The sequence below is a fragment of the Aethalodelphis obliquidens genome, unplaced genomic scaffold, assembly GCF_003676395.1.
Source record: "Aethalodelphis obliquidens isolate GAN/ISIS:26980383/991018 unplaced genomic scaffold, ASM367639v1 scaffold53, whole genome shotgun sequence".
In the NCBI taxonomy this organism is placed as follows: Eukaryota; Metazoa; Chordata; class Mammalia; order Artiodactyla; family Delphinidae; genus Aethalodelphis; species Aethalodelphis obliquidens.
The window spans coordinates 1,101,110-1,112,645 of NW_020837997.1; the positions used below are offsets into that span (position 1 = coordinate 1,101,110).

At 50.7% G+C, this 11,536-nt stretch overlaps 1 pseudogene; it reads left to right on the forward strand.

Moving 5' to 3' along the window:
- Window positions 1–436: 436 nt before the first annotated feature.
- Window positions 437–10,872, forward strand: LOC113608357 (docosahexaenoic acid omega-hydroxylase CYP4F3-like; annotated as a pseudogene).
- Window positions 10,873–11,536: the final 664 nt, after the last annotated feature.

Consider the following 11,536-nt stretch of genomic DNA (forward strand, 5'->3'; position numbering starts at 1 on the left):
GACCAGGGAAAAGGCCTCCCAGGAGGAGGGCAGAAGAAGTTGTGATGGACAAGCTGCTCTGACAGAAGGTGCCAGGCTAGTGTTGGCGGGGCTGAGGATTCTGGCCTGGGGCAGGAAGTGTATGCTGCCCTAGACAGGGTGGCTCCCGGGAGAGAGCCGGCCCCAGGGATGATGGTTTCCTCGTAATTGGAGCCCCTGACAACCTTCCATTGATTCACCACTGATTCAGTTTGGGCATTTCTTCATTCGTCTCTTCCTTCCTTTCTTTCCTTCCTCCTTTCTTTCTTTCTTCCTTTTGTTCTTTCTTTCTCTTCTCTCCCTCTTCCCCTCCCCCTCCCCTCCCTCCCCCTCTGGGTCTCCCTCCCCTCTCCCAGACCTTGTCTGCCTTCTCTGAGCCCTTCTTGCCCTGCCCCCAGCACTCACCATCCCTGCCCCTCACTCCCTCGTTCCTGTCCCTCTATGTGTCTCTGCCTCACAGCTCACCATCATCGGCCCCCGTTCCTTCATCCTCAGGAGCTCACCCTCCACCGCGTCTGCCCCATAGGATGCTGCAGCTGAGGCTGTCCTGGCTGGGACTCAGGTCCTTGGCAGCCTCCCCATGGTTACTCCTGCTGCTGGTCGGGGCCTCCAGGCTCCTGGCCTGCAACCTAGCCTGGACCTACACCTGCTACAGCAATTCTCGCCGCCTCCAATGTTTCCCGCAGCTCCCAAAACGGAACTGGTTTTGGGGTCACCGGGGCCTGGTGAGTGTGGATAGCAGGACGGTCTGGGGGATCAGGGTGGATGGATTTCCTGAGGGTTCAGGAATGGGGCTCAGGGATCTGGGGGTCTGGGATTGGGCTGGGGTCTAGGGTGGTAGAGAAGTGAGGGAGACCTCTTGCCTCACTCCCCCACTGGGTCCAATCCTGTCCTCTCTGTTCACTCTATGCCCAATGCTTTTCTTGTTCTTACCTTTCCTCACCCCAAGCCTGTTTGGGGTCATGTTCCCCCCTGTCTCCCCCACATTAGTGCACATCTGAGGGGATCTCTGGGTGGGCTGCAGAGAGCTGGGTCCCCTGGTGGCCTCACAGTCCCCGCTGCTCATCTTGAGGCCTCCTCAGGGCCACTGTCTGAGGTCTGTTCCCTGCCTGGCACATCTCTGTTGGCCTCAGGCCAGTGTCTGCTCCTCTGTGGGCTTCTGCTTCCCCACAAGAATTAACTAAGACCTTCACCCCCATCTTCCCCGCATGGGGGTACAGCTGTGTTGGAGATGTGTGGGCAGTCTCTCCTCCTCCCCTTCCTCAGGCACCTTCCTTTTTTTATCTTGCCTTCCACGCCCAAGACATATCAGTGAGCCCCACTGCCCAATTTGGATAAAGGTGAACCACTCCCCCTTTCAGAAGGAATCACTCTGCCCTAATGGCCAAAATTCCTGGGCGGAGGCTTCTGGCCCACTTTCTTAACCTCAGCCCCAGAGGCCCTTCCTCTGTGCTGCATCAACCTCCTTTTTGCCACAATCCACAATCACACTTAAGATTTTGTCATCACCCATAAAGGCACCACCTCCAAAGCCATTGATCTGAGGGCTACATTCTCTGACCACAACCCCTCTTCCTTCCATCTTCTTTTTTTCCCTCCTCTCCTGTCCTAGACCCTGCCAGGATGTCCAGTCCCCTCTACACCCCAGTTTAACGGCTTCCTTTCCATCCTACTTCCTTGGATACATCTAGCTTAGTTTCTCATCCTTTGCACATGGGCTGAAGTCTCTTGCCACTTGGGCTTTCCTTCATGGCTCTTTGGAAAAGCTTTGCCTTGTGTGAGCTCAACCCTTCATGTCCTCTTATCTCTTATCCACGGTGATACGAGAGAAGGTCACAAAACAGGTCAGAGGGGTGACATGTACATCCTCACCTGCCTATTTCCAACGGACTTCATTCTGCACAAAACCTCTGGTCTGCTTGAGCTGCTGTCTCCTTGTGCACAGAGATGCTTTTGCTCATTGCCTCCCTTTCTCTGCTTGCTCTACCTGCTCCAGTCTGGTCCCCACCTCCATCATGCTCCTGCATGATGGCTGTGACTTCTAGGTCTCCAAATCCCATGGACTCCCTTGGGCCCCATCTCATCCACCTCCTAGCAGCTCTCTGAGCTTGTGGACCACCCTTTCCTCCTGGAACCTCCTTTTCCTCTCGGCTGCTCCTTTGCTCCACCTTTGCATGTGGGGAAAGCCCCAGCATCCTAACCCCTTCTCCTTCTTCTCTCTATCCTGAGGCCATCTCCTTACCCAGAGCTCCAACTCCTAAGTGGACCATCAGTTCCCTCCATAAGTGAATTCCAAGTTCACTTCTCTCCTGAGCCCAAGGTTATGCATCCAGCTCCTTCCTCCTCTCCTCATGTGGGGGGTCTTATAAACACTTCATTCCTTGGTCAGAATCGGAACTCATGTCTCCCTCCCCAACCCTGCCCCTGCCCTCAGTCTAGTCCATCCTTCCAGTTGCCCACATCCCATACTTTGTGGTCCCTGAGCCTGCCTGTTCCTCTCACCCATGCATCTGGTCCTAATGTGCTTCCCCCCAAATCTCTCCTCAATGTCACCTCTCTGCATCTTCTGTCACCCATGGCCACATCCACCATCATCTTTCTCCAGGAAGCCTCTCCCAGCCTACTCTCTGGTTTCTTCATTGCCACTGTTGTACCCTCTTATCCACTCTCCCTTTAGCCCTGGAGAGATATTTCTGAAATTCAGTTTAGATCATGCCACTTTTTGGCTGAAAACTGTTCACTGACTCCCTATTGCTCTGAAGATAAAGACTAAATGTTTTCTGGCTCATCCCGGCTGTCTTCCTCAGCCTTGTGCATGTCATGGTCACTCTGAACTTCTGCTTTATCTCCTCAATGAACCAAGCCCTTCCCACCGCAGGGCTTTTGCTTGTGTTTCTCTTTTGCCTGGAAGCACTTTCCTTCCTGCGGTTACCCAGTGGATTCCTCCTTATCCATTTTCGGCTCAAGTATAATTACCTTCTCTAAGCCTCCCTTGACCCCCACCGCCCCCAGACCCTGACCTATGGCTTAGCCCTGCTCATGCTTAAATAGATAATTGTTCAATTATTTGTTTATTATCCATCTCTCCCACTAGATGGTAGTTCTGGGGACAGACACGGTATCTACAGTGGCCCAGCCCAGGGGCTGACATACAGAAGGCATTTAACAAATGTTTGATAATGTTGTGGTGGAGGCCTGGGTAACTTGCCAGTCACTTCCCTTTGTTATCCAAGGCCAAAGGCAGGAGCGTCCAGCTCCTCTCCTCTCCTCCCCCAGACCAGCTCGTCACAGAACGGTGTGTCCCAAGCTCATTGTAAAGTTTGCCTGAGATTATGGGTCTTGGGATGTTCTCAGAGAGCCCTGGAGGCAGCGGGAACGTTACAAAGTTACCACAGTTCTGATTCTCCCTCCAAGGGCTTGACGGCAGAGGCTGGTCTCAATGGCTCTTCTCTCCTACAGTCTCTCTTCCTGTGTGACCTTGGCTGAGTCCCTCTCCCTCTTTGGACTGATCTCATCAAGTGCCTCAGGGTCCTCAGGGAGGAGGGAGCAGGGTACAAAGGTGAAAAAGACTTATGTTCACCTACCTGGAACACCCGGGGGCTTGGATGGGGTGTCCTGAAGGACGGGAAAGGATGCCTCACCAGAAACCAACCCTCCCTTCTTCCCCTTTTGGGGGATATGGCCTCAGTTTCATTTGTAATTGACATGACTTATGGGAGTGTCCACGGGTTCAGGAGAGATAGATAGCTCGGATGTAGTACTATGAGAAATGTCTAGACAGGATGTACTAGATAGATAGATAGATGATAGATAGATAGATAGGTAGCTAGGATATAGTACTATGAGAAATGGATAGATAGACAGGATGTACTAGATAGATAGATAGATAGATAGGATATAGTACTATGAGAAATGGATAGATAGATAGATAGATAGGATATAGTACTATGAGAAATGGATAGATAGACAGGATGTACTAGATAGATAGATGATAGATAGATAGATAGATAGATAGGTAGACAGGTTGCACTATGCACAGAGCCTCGCCAACAGAAGGGGCTCATAGGTGAGAAGGACTGTCCTGATTGATGGGCAGAGTTCACGTGTGTCCCTTGAGGTGTGCCAGGGCTGGAAGGTCCCAGGACCGTAGACCCTTTACCATGTAGAGAACCGAAGGCTATGCGGATGGGCCAGAACATGAAAGGATGTGGGACCAAAACCCAGGAACAAGTCCTGAGGCTACCTGGCTACCCACAAACCTTTTCCATGGGGATCTCCTCCTGTGGCCACCCCTGGGGCTGGAACCACTCCATTTTCTCGAGCTAAAGTCATCCTCCCTGTGGGCAGAGAGCGTGTCTTCTCCCTGTGCCCTGGGATACATCATTGGGACTTGAAGAGGCTCCAGGACCCTCCCCCAGAGTGAAGGAGCGAGAGCAAGGGGAGATTCCCTCCATCTGTGCAGAATCCCACACACTGTCCACTGCAGAGGGTCCTTCTGGAGAGTGATGGCCCTTGCCTTGCCTGCAGGTCCCCCCAATGGAGCAGGGCTTGAGGGACTTAACTCAGCTGGTGGCCACCTGCCCCCAGGGACTTATGATCTGACTGGGCCCCATCATCTTCCTTATCGTTTTCTGCCACCCTGACATTGCCTGGTCTGTTACCAGCACCACAGATGCCGGCCTGGAACACATGGTAGTGGGTGCTGTGGCAGCATCCGAGGGCTCTGAGCCCCTCCCTGGCAAGTTTCTGGGCAGCCCCTGCACGTCCCAGCAACGCCCCCCCCCCCCCGGCTCTTGGGCACCCTTGGTCATCTTTTTCTTTCTTTCATTTATTTGCCAACCCCATTCTGGTGTTCTGGACATTGCTTGGGGATTCTTGGGGAGAATCAGCCCCAGGCTTTGCCGTGGAGGAACCTCCAACCTTGGGCATACAGGATTAGAGATACCACTAATCCTGTGTGGTCAGGGTGAGTCTGAGGGAGAGACAGGGGCTGGGGGAGCCCAGAGGGGAAGCAAGGCATCTGCTGTTTGGGCACGCTGGAAAGTTTCTTGGAAGAAGAGTTGTTGGAAGTGGGTCTGGAATAATTAATAGGCATTTTTTAAGTGAAGAAGAGAAAGTGTATTCTCTGGATAGGACTAGTGCACTCAAATGCCTGGAGGTGAAAGAGTGAACACTTGGCTTTTGAGCAATGGGGAGGAGTTCAGTGCAGCTAGAGTGATGCAGGTGAGAGGCAGAGAAAAGGTGGAGAGGAGAGTAGGGAGAGCAGGACTTCAAGCCCAGGTAGGGACAGGGGATTGATTCTGAGAGCGATGGGGAACCATGGAAGGTGTAGAGATGATGAGAAACAGAGATGGGGAGTTGGAGAGATGGACAGAGAAATAGGGGCAGAGAAAGAGAGATACAGAGAAAGAGTGAGAGAGAGAGACAGAGAGACAGAGAGAAGGACACAGAGAGAGATACATAAATGGAGCAAAAGAAACATACATATACACAGATACAAACACATCTATCTATCTATCTATCTATCATCTGTCTATCTATTTATCATCTATCTATACATTTTCCATCTATTCATCCATCCATCATCTATCTGTCCACCTATCATCTATCTACAACTATCTATCCATCCATCATCTAGTCATCCATCCATCCATCCATCCATCCATCTTTCTATCCATCCATCTATCCACCCATCATCTAATCATTTCTCTCTTGTCCATCCATTCATCTATTATCTATCTATTATCTATCTATCTATCTATTATCCATCCATCCATTATCTCTCCCCGCCTCTTTCCCCCACCCTCTTTCTCTCTCCCCCATCCCTCCTCTCTCTCTTTCTGTCAAAACACAGGGATGAAGAGAGTAAGGGGACAGAGAGGGGTACATAGAGAGACATGAAAAAAAAAAAGAGAAGCCAACAGAGAGAAGCTGACTTAGTGAGATGGAGAGAAGTATAGATCAATAATCCAGGTAGAAGGGGAGAAGGGGGTGAGTGGGTGTGGTGGGTAGGGGGATGTAGTGAGAAGTTGTAGCTTCTGAGGCCCCCTGCCAGGCCTGGCCTTATTCCCATCCATTCCCAGGTGACGAGCAATGAGGAGGGCATGTGGCTGGTGGAAGATCTGGGCCATTACTTCTGCGAGGTCCACCTTTGGTGGATGGGGCCTTTCTATCCCATCCTGCGACTTGTCCACCCTACCTTCACTGCTCCCCTGCTCCAGGCCACAGGTATCTCTCCCAGGAGCCCCCACCCCAGCTTCTCCCCTGCCCCTGCTCCCAGCCCTTTCCACTCCTGGACAGACCAGGTTGAGCAGGGGAATGGGCAGTATCGACAGAGACCTGCTGGGTAACTCTAGGCAGGTCCCTGGCTCTCTCTGGTTGCCAAAGACTTTTTCAGTTTTGAATGGTGGAAACTCAACACTGTTGGTCTACCATGTTGGATGTTCCAGGAGATGTCAGAGAGTGCTGGGGCAAGCGTGGTGTCCTTGGTCCCTGTAAAGGCATTTTGTAGAGCGCTGGGCTGTTCTTGGGTGTTTAGCACATGTTAGACATGTAGGAGCCATGTCAAGGCATGCTGGGACATGTTGTGTCATGTTGGGGTGTGTCTAAGCATATAGGGTTGTGTCTTTGGGGTCTGCCTTTGCGCTACTCTGTGCTACAGCCTTGTCTGGTCCCCCCCACCTCCCCCTTCCTCCCTGTTCCTCTGTTCATTGTCCCATTCCAAGCTATACTGGGCTTGGAGGAGAAATGTAGACCCCTCCCTGGGAGCCTCCAGCCCCCACCAAAAGTCCTTCCCTCCCCCTCTCCATGTTCTAGCTCTCATGTCAGCCACCATCATACCCAAGGATATGTTTTTCTACATCTTCCTGAATCCCTGGCTGGGTGAGTAACTGTGAGTGAAGGGGGTGAGGACAAACTTGGGGGCCCAGGGGAAGGTGCCACCCTTGCTCACTCCTCATGGCTGCCTCTGCTAGGGGATGGGCTCCTGCTGAGTGCTGGTGAAAGGTGGAACCACCATCGATGCCTGCTGACACCCGCCTTCCACTTCGAGATTTTGAAGCCGTATATGAAGATTTTCACCAAGAGTGCAGACATCATGCATGTGAGTTTCTTGAACTCCGGGTCCCAGCTGGAGCCTTAGGAAAAGGGGAGTGGGCTTACACACATATGGTCTGGAATCCTGGCCCTGCTGGATGGCTTTGGGGGTCACTGATTTTCCTCTAAAAGCCTCAGTTTCCTCATCTGTAAAATCGGGATAATAATCCCTTCTTAAAGAGTCATCAAGATGATGTCGTGCAATCGTGTTCCTGGCACATAGTAGGTGCTCACAAGGCTTTAGTTTCTAGTCTGCTTCGTGGAGGCTCTGTAAATTCAGGACAGAAATGATGAAGATTGCATAGTAGTTCTTTCTGCATTAGGTACCACCTTAAAACTCACGGACTCGAAAGAATTAGTGTTTGTTATTGTTCATGAGATGATGGGTCAGTTGAGTCATTCTTCTCATCCTAGCTGGAATTATTCATGTGTTCGTGGTCATGGGTAGGTTCCGAAGACAGCTCTGCTGATCCAGGTTCAGCTTTGGCACATGTTTGGGGCTCGGCTAGCTCTCGGCTGGTTTAGGATGGCCTTGGTGGGACAATGGACTCCTGTATTTGTCTCTCATCTTCCAGTAGGCTAGCCTGGGCTTGACTACATGGTGGAGGCTGGGCTCCAAGAGAATGAGCAGAAACATGCAGTACCTCTTGAAGCCTGGTGTCAGAACTAGCACACGATAGTTTCCACCTCCTGTTGACCACAGCAAGTCCTAGCTCAGCTCAGATTCAAGAGAAACAGGTTCCACCTCCTAATGGAAGAGCTGAAAAATCTCACTGCAAAGACTGAGGGTAAAGGGAGGGATAAAGAATTGGGGACATTTTTGCAATTGTCTACCACTATGATAATGATAAAGATGATGATGGTAGTTAACAATTATTTAACACTTACTGTATATCAGAAATTGTGGGCCAAGTCCATGGCATGTGTTGTCTAATTTATTTTCACAATCCTATGAGGTAGAGATGATTGTCATTGCCATATTAAGGTTGATGAAATGGAAGGTCAGAGAGGTTAGGGAAATTGCCCAAGATTGCTCATTAGTAAGTGAGTTGTACGTGGTGGGGCAGGAATTCTAACTTCGTTTGTCCAACACCAAAGCAGGTCATCTTAACTGCTACTAAAATTTGACACTTGGAATTTGGAATTCCAAATTTCCATTTGGAAAAGCCAAATGGAAAGCAATGAGTTGACCAAGGGCACACAGAACATAAGAGGCAGAGCTGGACCTTGAAACCAGGTCTCCTGACTACCAGCTGTGGGGTCTTCTTGTCTTGATAGTAACAGCTTCCACTCCCACTCAAGCCTTGTCTTCCCTGGAGATAGGTGCTTGGGGCAGAGGACCAAGAGGCCAGGTCTGGGGGAGTCCATCCAGGTGGTTGAGATTGGGGAGGGGCTCAGGAGGGGGAAGTCTCAGCCCCAGCTCTGCCCTCTTCTCTGTCCAGGCCAAGTGGCAGTGCCTGGCTTCAGAGGGCAGCACTCGTATGGACATGTTTGAACACATCAGTCTCATGACCCTGGACAGTCTGCAGAAATGTGTCTTCAGTTTCGACAGCAATTGCCAGGAGTAAGTCTCAGCCCAGGGCCTGGGAACATGAGCCATAGACCCAAGGGAGTAGATGGGGGAGGGAGGACTGACCAGGGAAATCAGAAGGGCCTTCCTGGAGGAGGTGTGTCAGAGCTGGACATTGAAGGACAGGGAAAGGGAAAGCAAAGGAGCTATCCTTTCAGGTAGGTAGAACTGTTTGATAAAGACCAGGAGGCTAGGATGAGCAGAACATGTGTAACAGTGAGGAGACGCCTTGGGTATGAGGTTGGAGGAGTGGGCAGTTATATCTTAAGGACATTCTGAAGTCAGACAAAGAGGATATGGACTTTACCCTGATGTTTCCAGGAAGCCACAGAAGGTCTTTGACCAGATGAGAGTTGTGGTCAAAGCTGAGCTTGAACATCTGACTTGAGAGAAGACTGATTGTTGTGTAGACACAGGATGTGAGAAGACCACAGAGGGGAGGAAACTTGAGCTTGGTGGAGAAAATGTGGCAGATTTGGGGGAAACTGAGAAAGAATGGCAGGTCTAGATGTTGTGTGGGAGAGTGGAGAGATGAGCATGATTCCCAAGCTCTGCTCTGAGATCTAGGACATGAGGCAGTTCACAGAGATGGGAGGCAGAGAGAGAAACATGACTGAAGGGCATTCTTTTCTGGACGGGATGTGGTCCTGGGTTACTGACTGGACGTGCTCCTGCAGTATGAGATCATGAAGGGAGGCAGCAGCTTAAAATATGTGAAGCCTAGAAACCAGGAGCTTCCTCCTATCAGCGTTCCCAAGACTTCCTATCAGGAAACAGTCTCTAAGAACAGATGGCCCACAGATACACAATACTGCTTCTTAAGGCTCTCTCTGGTCTGACCCTGTAGGAAACCCAGCGAATATATTGCTGCCATCTTGGAGCTCAGTGCCCTTGTGATGAAATGGACCGAGTAGATCTTCCTGCACATGGACCTCCTGTACTACCTCACCCGCGATGTGCAGCACTTCCATGGGGCTTGCGACCTGGTGCACGACTTCACAGAGGCTGTCATCAGGAGCGGCATTGCACCCTCATTAGTCAGGGTTCCCAAGACTTCCTCAAGGCCAAGGCTAAGGCCAAGACTTTGGACTTCATTGATGTGCTCCTGCTGGCCAAGGTACGCTTCTCTGGGATCTAAATTCAAGAGATAGGCTGGACCTTGTTTTCAAATGTCAGGTCAAAGAACTTGGACTTGATCCAGAGAGTGCTAGGGAGTCATAGAAGGTGCTTGAGGAAGGGAGGGACAGGTCAGAGAGAAGTTTTAGATGTGACTGTGTAGAAGGCTATCTGGAAGGAGTAAACAGGAGGCAGGAGACTAGGGAGGAGTCCTGTGGGGTGGGCTCTGGAGATGAAAAGGGAAGAATCCTGCTTGGACGCTGGAGCTCAGGGACTATCTCAGGTTAGGCTCAGGTGTCCCCAGAACTGGTGTGATTTGGAGGATCTTGCTTTCTCTCCAGGATGAAGATGGGAAAGAACTGTCAGATGAGGACACCTGAGCTGAGGCTGACACCTTCATGTTTGAAGGTGAGGGTCCCAGTGTGGGACTACAGAATAGGCAGGGGTCTCTTCATCCCAGGGACTTGGCAGCTGGGCCCTGGATCACCCCATCTTGCCCATCCTTCCCATCGTCTTTGTGGGGGGTGGTGGCGGTGGGGGGGGGCGGGGCTTAACATGGTGCTGTCCACCCTCTGGTGCTGAAGTAGCCCAGAGACCCAAGCCTGTCTGGCTGACCCTCAGTCCATGACACCACAGCCAGTGGCCTCTCTTGGGTCCTGTACAACCTTGCGAAGTACCCAGAATACCAGGAACGCTGCCAGCAGGAGGTGTGAGAGCTCCTGAGGGACCGTGAGCCTAAAGAAATTGAATGGTGGGTGCAGGTCCTCATGGTCTGTTCCTGAACCCTTCTCATTGTCTCTGCTCCCCAGCTGGGATAGTAGAAAGATTTTTTTGTTGATTCTGTCATTATTGCTTAGTGGGAATAGGAGCAGAGCCCAGAGGCAGGGTCTGATACCCAGTCTGAATAGCAGGTGAAAGTTTGTAGTCTTTTGGGACACAAAGATCTGAGTGTTCACATTAATGCCCCACTAACTTGCTATGTGACTTTAATAAAACCAATTCCCTTATCTGAATATCATTTTTCTCCTCTATAAATTGGGGGTGGGGTGGGGAATCTCTCCCCTACAGTGCTACTTGGAGTATTGTGACAATATGTGTAGAACAGATGCCACCCAATACATGTTTAGTATATGAAATTCTTTTCCCCTCTCTTGCTTTTCTGCCTTTGGTCTTCCCCCAAAGACCCTCATTTCCCTTAATTTTTGCTCTTTTCTCTAATTCCCACTTAATAGTCTATTCCAGGGATTCCCAAGAGATCTTTGGGGGTAAAAAAGTCATCCATCTTTTTGTTCAGTAAACATGTCTACACCACCTGCCCTTACCCAACTCAGTGTCTAGTCCCATTGGAGTCCTACATGGGCAAGGCTGGGGCACAGAGGAAAGGAGATGAGGCTGGCTAGTAAAAAAGTGAATATGAATTCACCACTCTGGGTGTGTGTAGTGGACAGTGCCAAAGCCAAGGGGATAGCTTGTGCAAAGGCCAGGATGGAAGCATGCAGAAGTGGGCCTGGAATGTTTGGGAGGAAGTAAAGGTGGCTGGGTCCTTGTGAAATATAGTGTGAGGAACAGAGGGGCCCCCAGTAAGGCTGGAGCTAGTAATGGAAGCCCTTCTTGGAATGCTTTGGATACCATGTTAAGAGTTTTCAAAGGTGTCAGTTCAAGTACTTTGGTAAGCCAATATTGGATAAAAGATAAAAATGGGCAGCGATGCTGCCATTAGGGGAGTGTCACATTGGG